Source organism: Zootoca vivipara, chromosome 7, assembly GCF_963506605.1.
Source record: "Zootoca vivipara chromosome 7, rZooViv1.1, whole genome shotgun sequence".
Classification (NCBI taxonomy): domain Eukaryota; kingdom Metazoa; phylum Chordata; class Lepidosauria; order Squamata; family Lacertidae; genus Zootoca; species Zootoca vivipara.
Window position 1 is genome coordinate 87,039,555 of NC_083282.1, and position 20,363 is coordinate 87,059,917.

The 20,363-nt window shown below is 45.3% G+C and overlaps 1 protein-coding gene across 2 annotated transcripts in view; it reads right to left on the reverse strand.

Annotated features, from left to right (window-relative positions):
* The window catches only part of GATA5 (GATA binding protein 5), a 47,568-nt gene extending 29,339 nt beyond the window's left edge, over positions 1-18,229 (reverse strand). The window contains exon 1 of one of the 2 annotated variants that reach the window (XM_035122892.2): positions 17,968-18,229. The gene's annotated coding sequence lies outside the window, so the exon portion shown is untranslated. Of the gene's footprint in view, positions 1-1,088; positions 5,341-17,967 lie in introns of those variants that run through there. The other variant, XM_035122891.2, reaches the window with a different exon arrangement.
* Positions 18,230-20,363: the final 2,134 nt, after the last annotated feature.

Sequence of the window (20,363 nt, forward strand, 5' to 3'; positions counted from 1 at the left end):
GAATCCCACTGATTTCAGAAGAACTTACTTCCGAGTAAAGCATAGCTTGGCTCCATGTTTACTAGGAAGTAAAAAAAAAAATATCCTGGAAGGACAGATCGTGAAGCTGAGGCTCCAATACTTTGGCCACCTCATGAGAAGAGAAGAATCCTTGGAAAAGACCCTGATGTTGGGAAAGATTGAGGGCACTAGGAGAAGGGGACGACAGAGGACAAGATGGTTGGACAGTGTTCTTGAAGCTACGAACATGAGTTTGACCAAACTGCAGGAGGCAGTGCAAGACAGGAGTGCCTGGCGTGCTATGGTCCATGGGGTCACGAAGAGTCGGACACGACTAAACGACTAAACAACAACAAAAAAATATATATATCCGAGGAAGAAGCGGCGCGCTACTTGCTGACGGCTTAGCTTTTTATTAAAAAGCACACATACTGAACACACTGAATTCCAACTCCGAATTAAGCGGTTCGCGATAGCATGATTTACTCCGAAGTCAGTCCAATTGCGCTTAACTCCGAATTAAAACTCGAATAGGATTTGCAAGATCATCAGACTGCAATGTTTTAGGCATGTTGTTGGTTTTGTTTTTTTCACGGATACATGCAAAAGTTCTAAAGAAGTAAAAAGCCATTAATGCTAAAATGGGACGTAAAAATCTCCAACGTATTTGCTTTTAGGATTCGGGTGGAGCCAAGGAGAGCAAGTTCAGTAAAGGGGATCGGCGGCGGCGAGATAGATCCTTTGCAAGATCTAATGGGGAAGAAGAATGTTTCCTAGGCCCATCCTATATAACCAATCCTCTCGTTAAACGGGGGGAGGGCGTCCTCTCCCTATCAGTTCTTCTGACTGTAGGAAAACATTATCTGAACAGGGTTTCCCCCACCCTTACAAAAAAAAAAGATAAAAAATGGGGGATTAATCAGGAAACTCGTAAATCACAGACACGGTTATCAATAGTGTGCTTTTGCAGAGCTAATAGAGCCCCCCCTTCCCCCGCCGTTCCCTTTCCCCACTTCTCCGAGTGTGGCATTATCTGGGTAGATAAGCCCAGCTTGCACGAGAGATAATTTAGAGAGAGAGATACTTACGCTGGAGCAGGCAAACTTCTGAGTTGAGACGATTCGAAACAAAGTAAAAGAATTTTTAAAAAAATCCAAAAGGGGGGGGGGGAAATCCCAGGCAAAAGGAAAAGGGTTGTGTGTAAAGGGAGTCTAATGCCAGTATCTCTCTCCCCCCCCCCCGTCAAAAAAAATGCAAAACGGGGTCTTGCTCAGTTGCCCATCCCTTTGAAGCGCGGCTCTGCTGCGTCGCCGCTGCTCCGGCTGCGCCTCTTATCTCTGATCCGCTGCGCTGATAGCTGCTGGGGACCCGGCTCGCCTATCGCGCCTGGAGACGAGCTCCTCTCTCGCCTAATCTCGGCCTTAAAGTGATTCCCTTCATCTGCAGCTCGGCCCCTTTACGGCCGGGGAGAGGGGGCCGCGTCACGTGACCGCCCCCCCTCCTGGCAAGCTGGAGAGAGGCATGTAGGGCAAGGTTGGGTTGGGTGGCGACCATTTAAAAAGGAGGAGGGGGGAAAGTTCGGGAGATTTCCCTGCCCCAAAGCCAGAAAGTAACTTAAGGTTTTTTTTTTTTAAGCAGGGTATGGATTCTCTTGCAGTGCCAAGGCCTCTTGATTTCTCCCTCGATTATTTCCTTTTTAGAGCTGCCTCCCTGGCTGGCAGAGGAAGTCGTGCGTGCTTGTGAATATACAGGAAAGAGGGTTTGTTCAGGGTGCCCGGAATGGTAGCTCTGGGGAGGGGGTAAACTATAGTTCCCAGGGTTCTTCCATATATATAGAGAGAGAAATTGGCTTTTAAATGTCTGAGGTTACATGATAGAGGGCGGAATTTGAAGGCTATAACCCTTAAACACCCTTGCGTGGGAATAAATCCCTTGGACTTCTAGCTGAGTCAATAATGCAGAGTCGTGCTACGTTTATTACTTCTGGGAAATCTTATTAACATCAATGGGACTTTTAAAGGGTTTTTTTCTCTCCCCAATCTCTCAGCATTCCCCCCCCATTACTTTTCTCTGTTCTGACCGTTCACCCCTATTGTGCCGACATCTCCCCCCCTTTTGAAATCCTTTCTTAGGTTCTAAATTTTTCGTATCATTAAATCCCAGTTATTCCGTATTCGCTTCCCGTCTGAATTCTCTGAAACTGACACGCATCTGTACATCTATATCTCTGCAAATTCTCTAAGGCAACTAAGCCACCCCCCCCCACGCTTAAAAATGACACGAATTAAACCGGCTTTAACTGTGAGAGAGCAGCCTTGCTTTGCTATCATTCATTCGAAACCTTAAAAAAAAATGTATGTAATAATATATGAAGGAGGATTTTCTCACCCAGGAAATCAACTCAAAATTATAAGCGGCATGAAGTTTTGGCTTAAGGAGAAAGGTTTGCTTCGGATACCGACCAGCCAGGTCTAGGATCACATTTGTTGCATAGCCTATTCATATGTAGCATTCACTAGGGTTGATTAACACTTCTCTTCTCCCTAAAGGGGACCATCCTTGCCCTGGGGCTTTTTTCGAAGACTCATAAAAAGGGGGAGGAGGGAGAGAAGATCTGGCGCACCAGCTGACAAACTCTGAAAACCGAGCTTTCTCCCACCGCAGAAAACCCTCACACTGAACTTGCAAATTTTAGGGTGCATTAAAACCGACCGACCGTTTTGCAGTTGTGCCACTGGGCTGTAAGGCGAGCTTGTCAGTTTCACGAAACTGTCCCGAAACCTCATTGAGCGAGTTTGTTCGCTTATTCCACGCGGAACTGGAACCGACCCCAGCCGAAATTTGAAGTAGAGGATGCAACGCTTCCTTCTTCTCATTAGATGTTAAAAGTCAGGGAAAGAAGAGGGTGCGCGAAAGAGCTCGTGAATTCTCAAGCTCCAGGACAGGGTGACTTTTTTAAAAAAAGTATATTTCTGTCTCGGGCACAACAGAGTTAAGCAGAAATACTGTGGTTTCAAAACGATCTCGCCCCCTCCCCCAAATCCTTGATGGCGCTACTAGGTCAAAGTTCGAGGGGAAGACCTTAAAAAAGAAAATGAAAAAGCGAATCTGGTTTCTGGCTGATAGCGAGGAATTTGTCAGATTTGGCCGGGCTTCGAATCAGCGCAGCCAACCACATCCTCGTAAGCTAATATGACACTATATAGCTTGATATATTTCCATTAAGCGGTTAATCTTCTCCTTTCGGACTGAAATAGGCTTTTCCACTGCTGATTCTAGCCCTATTCTACATATTCTGTAGTATGCAGTCTCGAGTCTTGTTAAGTTTAAATAGAGTTTACTCCCCAAATAACCGTGCGTAAGCCTACAGCCACAACAACCCATTCCCAGCGACGTTTACTTGGAAGTAGGTTGTTTCAATGGGTTCGCCACACTTACTTAGGAGTAAGCCCCATTAAAGAACAAACTCGCAGAGGTAGGATTGGATTGTTGACTTCCAGAGAGTTGAGTCTGCTAGCTGGAATACTTGGGTTGGATTTTGCGCTGTTTCCAAATACATCCGGATAGGTGAGATTTACCGGCTCTGGCGATTTTGAGATTAGCGTAAAAATGTACCGGTAAGTAGATGCATCAAACCCGAAGCCTATTCATTTCTGATTTGCATTATAAAAACGACAATCAAAGCCTCCTGGATTTCAATCCGAACCGAAGCTTCAAATAATTTCGGGAGGGGGGGGGCTCAGAAAAATGGTTGTTGGTTGTACCCTGAGCAGGCCCTAGATTCATAAGTGTTCCTGCTTTTATGTAGTCTAAACGCAAGCACCTGTTGCCCTCTGGCAACTCTTTACAGGAAAGACGGAATGCTAAGAGTGATCATTAAGGGCGATACCAGTTTCTTAGGACTTCCGAACCCACCTTAATTTGCAAATCTCTTGCGCTAGAATTGGTTTCTGCAGAAGGTCCCAGGTTCGGGGTCCGGCATCTCCGGGTAGAGTTGGGAAAGACCCTCTTCCTGGAGAGCCGTTGCCAGCCAGTTTAGACAACACTGAACTAGAGGTGGCGTCTTCTGTTCTCCACGGCATGCCCTCGAATGATATCCTAGACCTAGATAACTACCCCCTGCTCAGTTGCTTAAAGGACAAAATGAATTGGATGTGACTTACGTAAAAGGGGATCAGGAAAACACGCGATTCTTTCCAGAGCAGCCCTGCTCTCTTTCCTGGGCCCAGCTGATTCAAACCAGTATTACATCGGATGTGGAGGGTCATTTATCAAAGCAGACTCCACCTAGGCCTCCGAAGTTCAAAGAAGCTCCTCTTCATCTGGCTCCGACTTATTTTAAACTAGTGAGTTAGGAGCCTTAAAACTGAAAGCCCCAGGTTGGTCTTAATGATCTAAAAATCGAAGTGACTTCGGTTTAACTAGCTTGTGACTTCGAATCAGAAAGATGCCCTGACATTCTGAATGTTCGTTGAACCTCCTCTCCCGCTACAGAACAAATTAGGAAACCGAGAACCTCTCAGCCGCCAAGGAAAGCGAGGTCTCTAGCACCATCGATCCAGCTAACACAAGCGAATAAAGAGGAAAGCAAGCGTGTACCCACCTCCCCACTCCCGAACAAATGCTTTCTGCTATGAGCAGTTGCCTGTCAGGCAGTAATCCAACAGGTGTGGCTTCTCACAGCTACCTTGTCCTCAGTTAAAAATAACAGCCCTGCTTTTAGGGCTGAAAAAGAGATGGCCAAGTCGCATTACTTTTGCAAATGTAAGCTGCCCCCACCCCCAAAATCAATTTGTCTTTGAACGCATCCAGCACCTTTGTGTTGACGTGCCTCAAGCAGTAACGTAGCTGGAGACAGTTGTCCCTTGGACAACTTAGTTTTAGTCTTTATTTTCCCACTGGGTTTTGGTGTCGATTATTTAAAAAAATTAAAATTGGGAGCCGCCTTGAAAGACGGTTGCGGTGGAGAAGCGTGATCTGAACTCCCAGGATGTTCAGCGTGACTGACCGAACTACAGCCTAACCTCTCTGGGTTTAGGTTGTTGTAGTCTTAGACATACCGGTACTTTCCTGGGAGTAAATCGCATTGCACTTGGTGGACTTACTTCCGAGTAGACGTGCTTACCGTAGGCTTGCAGTGATTTCCTGAGACGGAGATTGAAGGAAAGGTGAAGACACCTTATTGTATTTTCTAAAACCAGACTCTTTGCCTTGATGAAATCTCGCTCTGAACAGGTATTACGGTGGAGATGTGAACATATAGCATCCCAAGATAGTTCCCGTCCATATCTTTCGTCTATGGAAATTATTTATAATTCCCTCAGCTCTTAACTATTCCTAATTCCTCTCCCTTCTCTGCTGAATTTATATATATATATATATATATATATATATATATATATATATATATATATATATATATATATAAATTTCCTGCAATCAAGTTCACTCACAGAAATAAAACATTCAGAGACAAATGGTCAAACAAAAGAAAGCGAGAGTCATAAAGGGCGTTTGAATATCTCTTGAACTACATTTCCCTGCTCACTTGCTTCCGAGTAAACCCCATCGGAGGCCGACGGGGGTCCTACTTCCGCGTAAATAGCATGCATGAACATCCAGCTACATCTCCATCTCCCTTTATTATGGTTTTATTATTAAACGGACTGCGATTGCATCGTCCTTGGCTACTTTTATTTGAAATAAGAATCTCTGGCCTTATTTTGCTGGTTGATAATCTGCTTTTTAGAAGACGGTGGGCAGAAGGTAGATCTCGGGACAATTTGCAGCAGAACCGTAAGGATTTAGCAAGACCCCCAGCAAAACGACCCCTTCTCCCTGACCTAAACGACCCTGCTGAAATGGACGTTTGGACGGAACAGGACTGCGCAGAAGGACTTAGTTCTGGAACTCAGAACAAATTCCTGGGCTCAGAAACCTTAAATTCTCTAGCTTTCCTTTCAGTCTCTGACTGGTGCATCTTTCACTTTCAGCCAAAATAAAAGTCGATCACACAAACCGGAGAATCCTCGTTCTCTAGCATAAAAAACATTTTTTTAAAATACTTCAAAGCACGAAAAAGCAACTCGCAGTCTCTCAATATAATAAGAGCAACGTAACAGACACACGAAGCTGCGGTGGATGTCTTGCAATGCATACGGATAAATGATTGCATAAAGAAATAAAGGGGCAACGGTGTCCCGGGGGCAGGGGACAGCCCTTATCGCTTATTTGCTAATGTCTCTGGTCAGTTTCCCCCTCTGCAAAATGGGGAGAAAATTGCCTGCGCTGCGACGCCTAGTCTTGCAGCAGCCCCCATCCTACGCACGTGTAGCCAAGATCAGTTTCCCACTGCTCAGTGGGATGTACTCCCAGGTAAGTGCGCACGATAGATTAATTGCAGCTCCTGCATGCAATGTCGGGGATTTCTTAGAGATGGGGTATGCCCCCCTCCCCTTTTAGATTCACTAATATTGCGTCAGAACGTGGAATTATCCCCCCCCCCAGTCCTGGTGGCATTCAGTGGGGAACAAAGATCCTCACTCCAAAGGAAATTCTACTGAGTTCAGTGGATGATGGTTTTGATTACCTATATTTATTTATATCCCACCCTTTTTCATTGACAGGGACTCAAGGTAGCTTACAGATCAAATGAGAACAGCTAAAAACACCCTATCTTTTTTTTAAAAAAAACCAATTAAACATTACTAGAATGAAACTATATTTATACTGTATATAGTTTTATGATTATATAAAGATAGTTTTAATTCTATTGCTATATAACTGTTTATTTATCGATCCAGATTAAGGGTGCTTTGTAGGTCTACAGCTCAAAATGCATTTTGTTATGGTACCGATAGGCACCGATTAATTTAATCCATGGGTAGGCAAACTAAGTCCCAGGGGCCGGACAGTCTCAGCTGCCTCCATCTCCCCCTTTGCTTTCTACCCACTGACTCGAAATCAGGCCAAATTCCCCACCCCTGCCTTGTAACCTTGCCATTGGGACATCAACTTAAGCTGCAGCGGGGGGGGGGGGGGAGTCCTCTGTAATGAATTAATCCAGACCTCTGACAAGAGTAATCTTTGCCCAGAAGGGTGTCAGGAAAGGGACAGAAGAAAAGAGAGGAAAGGGTGTGGTAGAAAATGTGTGAGAGAGAAGGGTGTGGAAGAAAGAGAGAAAAACAGGTGGAGAGGGAGAGGGAGACAGGAAAGAAGGTGGCTGCTGTGAGAAAAGGGTATTGGACTAGATGGGCCATTGTCTCTTTTTATGTTGATACACATAAAGAGAGGATTAAGTGACAGGATGAGAGAGGAGAAGTGCACTTTTGACTCTAGCCCTGCCCCACCACTTGCCTTAGTCTGCCAGCAAGTGGCTCCTGAAAGATTACTCTCAAGGGAATTTGGCCCAGGGCAGGAAAATGAAAGCTGCCCCACCCCTGCTCTAGGTGGAATTGAGAAGAAAACAGGCTTCCAAGCCCCTACTGTGACATCAGGCAGAGGTGGCTTTTGCAGGCAGGGCAGGGGAAAGATGCAGGAGGCTTGGGGTGGGGGTGGGGGTGGCAGGAGGGGTAGGGGGTCAAGTCTGGGAGGGGTGGGGGGTCAAGTCTGACTCTCTTAGAAGGAAGTGCTATGAAAAAGGTGGATTGGTCATACTTGGCAGGATGAGGGTGATGGAGACTTTCTGAGGTTTGCAGCTTAAGGCTGTAGGACCTGTGGGCAGGAAATGAAGCAGCTCTGAGGCTAACCTGAGCCACTCGACTGGAGATGTGGAACCCCAATAATGGGGAGCTTGGACAGGCTTCCCTACACACACACACACACACACACACACACACACACACACACACACACACTTTCTCCCTCTCCCTCCTTCTCATCATTTTCCATTTTCCATCAGACCAAAAAATATTGTTTTACATCAAATTTCAACACCCCATTTTGACCTTCCTCCCCACTTTCTGTGGTTGTTTATATTTGTAATATTTTTCCTGCATCTCCTTATTTAAGCCCAATTATTACTTATCCCATATATTCAAAATTGGTTTTATCTCACTGCACACCTTTAGGTTAATCCTGCTAATGATTGTATCTGTTTGCAATATTTTTTAAAAAATATTCAATAAATGATTTCCACTCTGAATTAAAGACTCGGTCATCTTGATTTCTTATTTCTTCCTGTAAGTTTCACCATTTCTGCATATTCCAATAGTTTTTGCTGCCATCCTTTATTGGTCAAGACGTTATCTTCATTCCATCTTTGGGCAAATATCATATGAGCTGCTGTGGTCATATACATAAATAAGTTTTTATATTGTTTAGGTACCTATAATCCCATTACCCCCAAAAGAAAAGTCTATGTTTTCTTAGAAGAGGTTATCTTAAACTTTTTTTTCAACTCATGATGCTTCTCTACTCTCCTGAACGAGTGGGGCTTAAGGGAATGCCAGCCACTCTCATTACCCTCATTTATTTACAGTTAAGCAGTATGCAAATGTTGTTCGATAAATAAATCTGGCAGGGGCTTGTTCATCCCAAACAGTTCAGATGGCTTCCTGTGCCTCTGCCACCTCCTGTAAAAACCTGTGACTTAATAAAATGTAGCCCTAGTTCCAGCCAATCTCTTATGTGTTGGCTCTTTATTCCTACCTCTGTCTGCAAAGCCACACTCTGGTTGCACAGCTTCCCTTTATTTCAATTGGATTGAATCAGGCCTGCAAGAATTGACAGTGACTATGATTCAGTCCTAAATACTCCCATGGAAAGAGGGGAGAATCAAGCTCCTTCCTTGTCATCTCCAGAAAAATAAAAATGACCCAGGCACCCGGTGCTTGTCAGAAAACAGAGCGAGTGGGTGAGGAACTTTAGTTCACCTTTTCTGGCTTGACATGACTGCAGAGAAGCTAGTACCGGTAAAGCAATTATCAGGATCTCTGCCCTCTAGTCATTTCAGATCTCATTGCCTTCCTAGGTCATAAGGTATTGGCCCAGTACCAACTATCTTGGATCTTAGGATCAGATGGTGAAGCCTTGTTGCTGGTGCTGACATTGGGGGCTGCTTGGATGGCAGCAACCCGCCACAGGGCATTTTGGGTGGTGGTTCTCCTTTTGTGGAATGCCCTCCCTCGAGAGGTGCATCTGCCTCCCTCTTTATTGACTTTCAGGATATATTTTAAAACATAATGGTTTACCTAGCCATTTGATGGTTGAAGAACATTGTTCCTGGCAACGCTTAGATCACCAGTTGAGAATTGTTTTAGCTGTTTTTCAGAATGGTTTTAAACTGTTTTTAGTTGTTGTGTTTTAATGTTTCATCATCACTCTGTCTGCTGCCCTTGGACCCTTCAGGAGGAAAGGTGGGAGAAAAATTGAACAAAGTAATAGAGAAATAAGAACATAAGAACCTACTGGATCAGGGCAATGGCCCACTATCCCAGCGTTCTGTTTTCACAGCGGCCAACCAGAGGCCTCTGAGAGGCAGCAATTGAGTGCAGCAGTGCTCTGTCCATCTGTGATTCCTTGGAACATAGTCATCATTGATAGAAGCCGCTTATCCACCATGAATTGACCTATCCTCCTTCAAAGTCATCTAAGTTGGTGGCCATCACTACCACTTGTGGAAGTGAATTCCATAGTGTCACTTTGTGCTATGTGAATAAATACTTTCCTCTGCCTGCCCTGAATCTTCCAGCCGTCAGCTTCATTGGATGTCCCCGAGTCCCAGTGCTATGAGAAGTGTGGTGGCAGAAACCTCTATCCACTTTCTCTATACCATGCATAATTTCATACACTTCTATCATGTTGCCTCTGACTCACCTTTCCTCTAAACCAGAAAGTATCCTTATCTCTGGATTATCTTATCTGTGGTTTGCTGGAAACCACAGGAGGGGAGAACTCTGTTGTGCTTGAGTTCTACTTGAGGCAGGCCCGGCTCTACCGTAGGTGTAGTTCCGGTGGCGCGGGGCGCCAGGGCGCCAGGGCGGCAGGTGGGTCACTCGCGGAAGCTGTGCTTTGCGCTGCGAGGGCGGGGACGCCGGAGTGATCTCCACGCCTCAGCGCCAGGGCACCCGACCTGCTTGAGACGGCCCTGACTTGAGGGTTCCCCCCAGGCATCTGGTTGACCATTATGAGAAGATGATGCTGGAGTCTGGACTGGATGGGCCATTGGCCTGATTCAGCAGGGTCTTTTATGTTCTCCTTCAAAACAAGCCAAGCTTGCCAGCTTGCTCTCCTGATAGGGCTACTATAGCACAACCGGACGCCTTCATCTGCCCCAGCTGCAACAAAACGTGTCTCTCCCTACAGCCAAAGCAGGTGCTGCAGCCTTCCAACAGCTGGACCTCACCCCCAAAGGCGCACTCCTCCACTGTCTCTCAAGACAGATGGGTCCCAGCCTGTTGGGCAATGGGCACAGCTTCTCCCTTCACAGTGATGGGGAAAGCTGCATTTACACTGTAATTACACTGAACTCAATGGGACTCATTTCTGAGCTAACAGCATTCCACAACCACAGAGCACGCCCAGTTCCAACTGGGTAGTTTTTCTGGGTTCCCCTCCTTCATTTTCCCCCCACCCTCTCAAATAATTTTTTTCTACTTCTGAGTATGTTGGGATTCTTTTAGTCACTGCAGGGGTGGTGCCATTTTTCTGTAAAATGAGTACATGCTTCCTTTGAACATTGGAAATATGATTACAGTATAATGCCTTAGACATTAAAGTTCTATTTTTAGCTATTGTGCTTTTAATGGACATTAAAACGCCTGCTTGCCATTCATTTCCCTAACGTTTTATAAGAACTGCCTTGCTGCACCTCAGACCATATATAACAATCCAATATCAGGTGTGGGCAATGGTTGGTCCTCCAACTACAGCTCCCATCATCCTTTGCCATTTACTTTGTTAGGTGGGGCTGATGGAAGTTGTAGTTCGGCAACCTCTGGAGGGACAAAGTTTTTTTTCTTTTTCTTTTTGATGTACAGTGGTACCTCGGTTTATGAACACAATTGGTTCAGGAAGTCTGTTCATAAACTGAAGCGTTCATAAATTGAAGTGAACTTTCCCATTGAAAGTAATAGAAAGTGGATTAATCTGTTCCAGACGGTCCGCGGAGTACTTAAACTGAAGCGTTCATAAACTGAAGTGAACTTTCCCATTGAAAGTAATGGAAAGTGGATTAATCCATTCCAGACGGGTCCGCGGAGTACTCAACCTGAAGCGTACTTAACCCGAAGCATGGGTGTAATTGGTTCCGGAAGTCTGTTCGTAAACTGAAGTGTTCATAAACTGAAGCGAACGTTCCCATTGAAAGTAATGGAAAGTAAATTAATCCATTCCAGATGGGTCCGCGGCGTTCGTAAACCGAAAATTCTTAAACCGAGGTGTTCATAAATCGAGGTTCCACTGTACAGAGATCTTCTTCTAGTAACAATCTTGACTGTCTCTACTCTAGTAGAAATTCACTGATCTTCAAAAGCACAGCCTCGCTTGTCTACACTGTACAGTATTGCAGAAGAATCTTGCGAGTCACTCTTGAATACAGTTGGCAGTATAAGACTTCGTGGGTGTAGATAAAGAGGAAGCATTTAAACAGAAGCATTAAGAATACTGTACAGCAAACTGGTGGCGGGAGCAGATCTCAGAAGCAATAGTCTCTGGGAAGACACAGAAAGTGAGATGATTCCAGGGAGCGAGCCCCTGCAAGCACTTGTTGGAAGTGAAATGAAATCAAATCCCCAAACCACATTTTATTTGCAAGGGGGAAATTCCTTTGGATTGCCAAAACACAACAGTACTATGCATTGCCAGGACGCAATTATATGCGGTAACATGGATAAAACAGATTTTTTTGAGTGCGTGTGTGCGGAGATAAGAAAATAAATAAATGTGTACAGGATCCAAATGTAGGATAGTTCATTCTTCCTCCTCTTTATATTGTTTCTCTTACAAAAAGCATGACCAGATAAAGGACCGTAATTACCCTAGCATTGTTTTCCAGCGCACGGCCAGAAGTACTCCGAGCGCTGGGTATTAATAATTCGCAGCTGGGCTGAATGCAAAGGTTGAGGGGAGGGGAGGGGAGAGTAGATTTAGGAGGGTTGAGCTGTCCAGGTAAGTTTTCTTCCAGGACCCTGCGACAGACAGAGCGGCGCCCTTTAGACGCCCCACGCCTAATCCATCCCCTCCCCACACGTTTCGCTTTTGATTTGTGGACCTGTCGCCCTAACAAAGACACGTGGCGTCCTTAGCAGGGGTTGAGAATCGGAATCGGTGGCTTTCCACAGAATCCGGGGCTGCTTGCCGGCGGCGAGGAAGGGGCCGAATCAAACTGCCGCCTCAAAGGCAAACAGGCCCGGCATTAGGAGGAGACCTGGGTTCGAATCCTGTCTTTTTCATGGACCCGGAGAACCCAGGACTTTGCGCACATCACTCCTTCTCAGATGCCCCTCTCTGCCCGCAAAATGGAAACATTTCAGAGATTGAGTCTCTCAATCCCGAATCTGTTTTTAACAGGGTTGAGCAGGGTGTCAACTTTAATAAAATACTGAGGGAAGAGGCAGGTAAGCCCCGCCCCGCAAATTGATCACATGACGAGGGGCACGCACACCATTTAACTGACAATGCCCATTAACTTGGGGAGCGGTCTCCTCAAATATTTTATAGGGGTGACAAAAACCCGCTCGGCCCCTAGGAGTTGGTTCCTATGGGACTGAGCGTTTAAAACTGTGGCTCCCAAACTTTGTCGCCCCCCCCCCCCATTTGGGTCCAGTGCCTTTTACCCTGCCCTATAAAAAGCATTTTTCAAAACAGGGGTTTGCACGACCCCCTAAGGAAGACAATTCAAAACAGTAACAATTAACTTCACACTGATTCAGACTCCAGTTTAAAGTTATTTAGTTTGATTAAACAAAACTGATGAACTTGATCCAATGATTCCAGCTTTTCAAAATCTGATGGTCATTTACATGGCCATAGTCAAGGGGGGGTAGCTCCCCATCTCCCCACCTAAATCAATCAAAATCAATACAAATCTAAGGTTCTGCCCCCCCCCATCAACAATCATTTACACCTCCAGTGACACCCTGCCACACACGGCACTTAAGAAGCAGAGTCTGTGATAATTCTTATTATGTGCACATATTTATAACATTCGAATGCCTCCTTCCTCCAAAGAGCTGAGTCTCCCCCCCCCCCCGCTTTATCCTCACGCCAACCCTGTAAGACTGAGACATCAGCTGACCTAAGGTCATCTAAGCTTTGCGTCTGAGTGGGGATTTTGCAGCTAAGTCCCCTGCTGTAATGGCAATGCACTAACCACTATACCAGACTGCACTTGAGGCATGTTTGAAGGGGCACCTTGACCCAGAAGTAATCCCCACTGCATTCAGGGGTTCTTGCTCCTAAGTAAGCAGGTATAGCATTGTGGGCTTAGGGTGTTCAACACAGTGCATGCTGAAAGTGTTGGGATACAACTCAGCTTGCACTAAAAGCTGATGCGTCTGCCTGGGAGAATGGAGAGAGAAAAAGACCCAAGTTCCCTACCCTGTACTTTCTGAACTCACCTGTGCTGTTCATTTCCTCAGCTAGCCTTATGTACTCTTAGGGTTGTTAACCTCATTTCCTAAGTCCTTTTTCGGCCCCACCTTGGGAGAAGAGACATATTTGTGCGTGTCTCCTGCTGAGATGCCAGAGCACGCATGACTCCAGGCATCTCCAACTAAGTTACACAGAACTAGGAATCACACACTCCCCCCAATTCCTCCCACCCCATTTTGCAATTAGTTTTTTTTTAAAAAAAAAAATTAACTTGCAATTTGTTTCTTGATTCAGGAAGCCCCAGGAAGGGGCTTGATTGATTCAGGGGGCTCTCTCGCCCCGACTCTAATTACAGTACTATGTCATTTAAATGGGATTGTTTTGGTGTATATTTTAATAAGGGGTGATTCTACTTTTCTGTTGCAACGGGATGGTTTTATTTCGCGTTAATTTTAATTGTGTATATTAATTAATGCACGTGTGATTGGTTTTTTTATACTTGTGAACTGTTGGGAAGCCTATTCTGCATTCGGTAGGATATGAAGAAAGAAAGAAACAACATTAGTAAATCAAATCTCCATTCCTCCACGATCTTACTATGCCAAAGCCACTTATTCTCTCACCACACCTTTCCATCTGCGATATGGTAATAATCATGCTGACCTATATTTGAGCATTTACCCTATTTAAGTACCACTACCAGCAAGTATTTATTTTAACCCTTACTCCGCATTTCTTGGACCGTGCACAGTCCCAACAAGAAGCCGACCTCTCAGATTCTTCTTCTTCATTGAGGAGGGTTGCCTCGAGAGAATTTCCACACACACCCCTCAAAGCGCCAGCAGTTCTGCCTGTGAATCCCCCTTAAAAGCTTCCCTATAGCCTCTACTGGTGGAGAGCTGGGGTCCCATCATCTCAGCCCCAGCCAGCATGCCCAGTGGTCAGGGAGGATGGGAGCTGCGAGCACAAGAGCGCCTGGAAAGCTACAGGTTCCCTGTCCCTCTGCTCCGACCTTCTCCTCCACGTAGTCTGAAAACCATGGGGTCAGCCCAAGAGGCTTCCTGCTACTTGCATTGCATTGCATTTGCAGACGTGGTCGCGCTGCTGCATGGCTTTTCCTTCCCAAGAAGGAGACTTTTCACAGCCACATTTCTGTGTATCTCTCTGACAGGGGTTCCAACTTATATTGGGGTGGGGGATGTTTACAGGTAAGTCCCGCCCCGCACAATTGATCGCATGACAACGGTGCATGCACACCATTTGAATGGCAATGCTCATCAGCTTGGAGGGGGAAGCCCCCTCAAGTATTTTATTGGGGGTGGAGGAGGCGAAGACCGCCTCGGCCCCTAGGAGTTGGCTCCTATGCACTCTGATGCTTCCGCCGTCGAACATTCACGGGGTGGCGACTTCCCACCTCTATTCCTTGGAGTCTCTCTCCATTGAAATGGAAGAGATGCCCAGCGGAGTCGCCTCTAATGAAATATAACATACATTCAGCATCGGGTCTTTTTTGTGATCCTCACCAGAAACACCTGACTGTCCGTCGTTGGAAACAGAAAACTGGGTTAGATGAAACTTCGGTATTTGAGCTAGCGGTACTTCTCATAGGTTCCCAATGTTACAATTACTATATGTATATGTACGCACACATATACATATATGCAAATGATAATACTTTATAAAAAGGCTAGAAATTGTCTATTCTCCCTCAAATACAGTAACTAGAGCTTCCAGGAAACCGTCCCGCTGTTCCTTTCTAGAGCTCGGGGCAAGAGAAAGTCGGCATTTGCGTCAGAAAAACGGCCGTTTCAGTCCACCCTACTTATTTCACATGGAAGAGATTTAAGGGTGTCTCCCCCCCCCTCAGCCCAGAATATGCGTTGCCCGACTCGGACGTAAGCTCCCATTTCTTTAATGAGGCTTGCAATGCTCACAATTAAATGTGAAGCAGGATCGCAGTCTTAAAAGTACTTCATTTTGGCTGGGTCTTGTCCCGCCTTCATCCCGCTTAATTAAACCCGGCTAAAATAAGCTGAAATAAGAGCCTGGCGTGCTCTGGTCCATGGGGCCAGGGAGAGTCCGACACGGCTAAACAACAACAAAAATAAGTTTCAAATCTGTCTGCCAAAACCTGAGCACAGAGAACCTTCCCTAAAGCTGGAAATCCACTTCCATAGCTGAAAAATCACGCAGGACCTCAAGAGCAAATTCAAAATGCAGATCCTTGATATCTTCTGATCCCCCCCCCCCCCCCGATTGCTGTGTTCTTAGGGACTGGAAACTTAAGTGACAATTTTCTGCCCGTCTTAATTACTCCCTTGTCATGGTTGAATGATGTGTATTGGATCTGTGCAGAATTCATTGTAGGTGATAGTCTGTGAATTATGAGCCATCTTTAAAAATCAGACGATAGACTGTTCCGTATTCAACTCATGGACATATATCGTCTGTTTTAGAGTATGCCTCTAGAATAATTTAATTTATGCTGTTTAAAGTGATTTTTAGATCTAGATGACATGCATGCCCTCTTTAAAATAGATACTGTACACCCATTCTTACCAAGACTTTTTGTGTCAACCACATCTCTACTCTTACACGGTGATGTGTTTCCTGTTTGGGTAGCATTATAAACTTGACAACGCATGTAAAATATAAAATGCTTTTTAAAAAAACAACACACAATCATTTTATATTGTTTATAATATATGTATATATGTATATTCCGTACAACTTTTTTTTTTAATGGGGCCGCGTGCGCGCTCATGTGATTTACTAACAATTTCCAGAGGGGAATACATCTGTTAGTATTTGCGGTGCCACAAAGCTCATTTTTATGTGTTCGCTCGCTGCAACCTCTCTGGAAAACGTACAAAATAGATTTCTACTGTTTGTAGATTCCCACTGACAAGTTAAGGTGTCTGGGATCTCTGTGCTGTGCGTTAACAAGTTCAGATCAAATCAATGAATCAATCAATCAATCATTATTTACAGTTTTCAGCAACGGTTAAATAATGTTTAATATTTGGTTAGTGTTAACTGGGACCCAAGCGCATCATTTAACCGATGTCGAGTTACCAACTAAATTCGTCATTAGGTTGTTAAATTAGGCTTTAATGAACTGTGTTCATTAAGGATGGGGCGTCAGTCGATTTTATATCTCGATGAGGCGATTTGTCTGCCATATATTTGTCTGTCCATCTATTTGCTCAAGTGATCTAAGAACTAGCGTTTTCTTTAAAACCCTTTTTTTCCTGGAGTTGTCCAATCTATAGTCAGTGAATACCGGCTCCAATGCAAGCTGAGATCTATCGAGTAAACCGATCACTCCCTACTCCCCCGGTGCTAATAAAATACAATAAAAAATTATAATAAATATATCGATGAAACACCTTGAGATTTGTTTTCTTCAAAGGCACACCTGATCTCTCAAATGATTAAAAACAAGCAGGAAGCGCTCTGCAGGACGTGGACACAGCTGTCCAGCTCTTCAGGCGCAATCCCAGACTACTGGGACTTACTTTCGAGTAATAAGCTTGTTCGGTACCAACTCACGAGACACTTTGTTTAGAAGATCGACTTCGGGGAGCAAATTGCGAATGACACTGATTGGAACTGGGGAGGAATTATTCTAGGGAAAAGAAAATCTGCTCTCGATGAGCGGACAGCGAAGGACTTAGGCCCCCGCGATCTCAGGCTGTATTGACACTACACATTATTTGCCTCGAACAGTTCTGGGAATTATAGTTTGGAAAGGGTGCTGGGAATTATAGCTCTGTGAGCGGGAAAACTACAGCTCCCAAGATTCCTTGAGGGAAATAATGTGCATTAAATGTATGCATAGGCACCAACCCGGTTTGAACCACATATTTCGGCTTAGCCTGTTTGGGGATCGGGCTGATGATCAGGTTAACCTAGCAATGTCTTTCCTTCCAAATAAGATGTGCGAGCAGGCAAAGCAATCCGTTTTGGAGAGCGGCTGCTGAATTATTTATTGCCTCTTCCCTTGACTTGCATAATCGACCCCGCCCCACCCCGAAATGCAACCTGGTTAAAGCGACTAACTTTGATTAAAACCCGCGCAGGCCACTTAAAACTTGGCGATCACCTCGCCATCACCTTAAATCACGGGAGTCGCAGTTTTATGTTTTTCAGCCGTTAGCTCAACGCGAAGCAATTTCAGCGGGTCTCGTTTCGCGGTGAAATTGACTTAACACCACAGCCTGCAAAAGCCCTGAAACTGCCAAGGCAACTGCATGCTGTGTGAAATTAACATTTAGGATCCCAGAGTGCGTGTTCTATATAGCGCACACCCGACGATCGAAACTTCAGTTTCATAACCTGATGGTGGATCAGTTCAGGTCTCAGGAAGCAAACCTTCCCCTCGAAAGCCCATAGAAGATTCAACCCCCCCCCCCCACACACCCGCCTCGCTACCTGTCCAGAGTAGTTTTTCTCTAGGCGTTTTGGGTCCCGATTCCAAGCGCCTCTTGCAAGGAACAAGCGAGGAGGCGCTTCCGCCAGGCGCGCAGCAACAGAAAAAAAGAGAAGATTGCAGGGGGAGAGAGACATGCATCTTACTGTATTTGGAAAGTGGGAGAGGAGAGATTATTTTGGAAAGTGGAAGGTAGAACGCGATAAAAGATAGGAGAAGAGAGACCTAGACAGAGGGATCGAGAGAGGGAGCCCGAGCGAGGGGAGTGGCAAGGCAGAGATGTTATGCGAAGTGAAAAGGAACAGCCTCGCGGGCTGGTTGGAAGGAAAGGAAGATAAGAAGGGTCGGTGGGGAGGAGGGCGAAAAGGCATCTCGGGAAGCCGGAGAAACCCGTCTCTGGAAAGGGTTAAACAAACAGATCGCCCTGCAGGGGAATAATATTATTTGCCTTGCTTGACTCCGGCTGGCGGGGATTCCCTTTGGGTGAGCAAATGCCAAACCAGGTTCAGTCCTCCAAACGGGTTTCCACCCGCAGGACAATCTTAAGGCAGGGATCGCTTTCTTAGGATTTCCTGTGAATTATATTTATTGTGATTCCTGCATTGCAAAAGGGCTGCATTAGATGAGTCTTTGGGTCCTTTCCAGCTCTACGGTTCTATCATCCTTTAGCACCTTAAACGTTAAGGCTAAGGTCCTAAGATCCTAAGCGCACGTGCCGAATAGCCAGCGTCAATGGAGGCCTAGATTAGGGCTCCTCTGAAATCCATGGCGCAAATTCAGGGAGGTGCTTTCCAATCCTATCCACGCTTCCTCAGAATCCAGGGCCATTCATTTCAACGGGAACAACTCCTCAGTATGTAGCATCGCTTCTCCCAATGCTTGAGACCCTAAAAGGCCTGTTTACGCAGAAGTAAGTCTCGGCGAGTTCGAGGGAGCTTGCTCTCAAGTAAGTGCGCCTAGGATCACAGCCTAAGGAATTTACCCTTCAGTTAACCCTCGCGGGATGGAGTCCAGTTGGTGGCATGCAGTTCCACAGGGAGGGATAAATTCAATAAATTTATCGCGAAAATGGCAAGGTGGTGCATTTTTTTTGGGGAGGGATGACCTGACATTTCTAAATATGAGATGGGGAGGATGAGGGAGGAAAAGAACTCGTGATCGTGGGAGCGGGGCACAAAGCAAACCCACCCACAATTTTGCTAACTAGAACATTGCACTTTGAAGGTGACGCGTAGCTTCATGCAGGATCGTGTGAACAGGACCCCGTTGGAATGCTTTTCAAATGCTTTTCAAATCTGAATTCTGAATCTGAATGTCCAGCTGTCCTGCTGGATTTAAAGGTTTTATGGGCTGTAATGGGGAACAAGAAGTACTATACAGTCAAAGCTTAACCCTATTAAATGTCTTTGATTTTAAGCAGAGAGTTAAGAACATGCGTACATGCCTCCCACTGAATGCAATGGGACTTGAAAATGCTTAAATTTGTTTGGATTATATCCAGGATGTATTTTTCCCTTGCAGGTTAGGCATCATGATTGCCAAAGAATTCATCAGCAAAATTTAAGATTTAAGGGGGTATCTGTTTTTTCAAAACAAAGTGTATCTAAAAAATGCGTTTCAAAAGGAAGTTCCAGAACGTGAATCATATTTCTGAAAGTTTGCCTAAAGTTTAATGTGTGTGAAATCATCAGCCTTAAGGCACTTGGGCATTCCATCAATGCCAGTGCGGTTCAATTTCATGTAAATGTGCCTGGCTGCCTTAAACCCAAGGGCTTCACTTTAACCTGACTGTAAATGGAGGTCAGCTGGAATACAGTAGAACAAGGAGTCCAGGGTTATATTAGAATAAATATGACAATGAGCAGCAGGGTTCAGTTGCTTCACATTTGCTTCTGCTCCACTTGGGGATGGTGGAATAGATGCTTGGGAGAGATATTTGCTATTCTGGTCCGATCCATTTAAGAATCTTCTATGTTAGTTCCCATACAGCCTGGCATGCTTTTATAGTCTGATATCTATCTTGCTCATAGAATTGTAGAGTTGGAAGGGGCTCTGGGGGATCATCTAGTCCAGGGTTTCCCAAACTTGGGTCTCCAGCTGTTTTTGGACTGAGTTCCCAGGGCCACTGGTCCTGCCAGCCAGGGATGATGGGAGTTGTAGTCCAAAAGCAGCTGGAGTCCCAAGTTTGGGAAACCCTGATAGTCCAGCCCCCTGCAATGCAGGAATATGCAGTTGTCCCATATGGGGATCGAACCTGCAGCCTTGACATTATCACCTGCAAACTTGGCATTATTAGCACCATGCTCTTACCAACTGAGCTTATCCAGCTTTATTTTGCCTACAGAAAGCCTTTAACCCGACACCTGAACTTGCAATTACAGGATTTGTTGAAACTGAC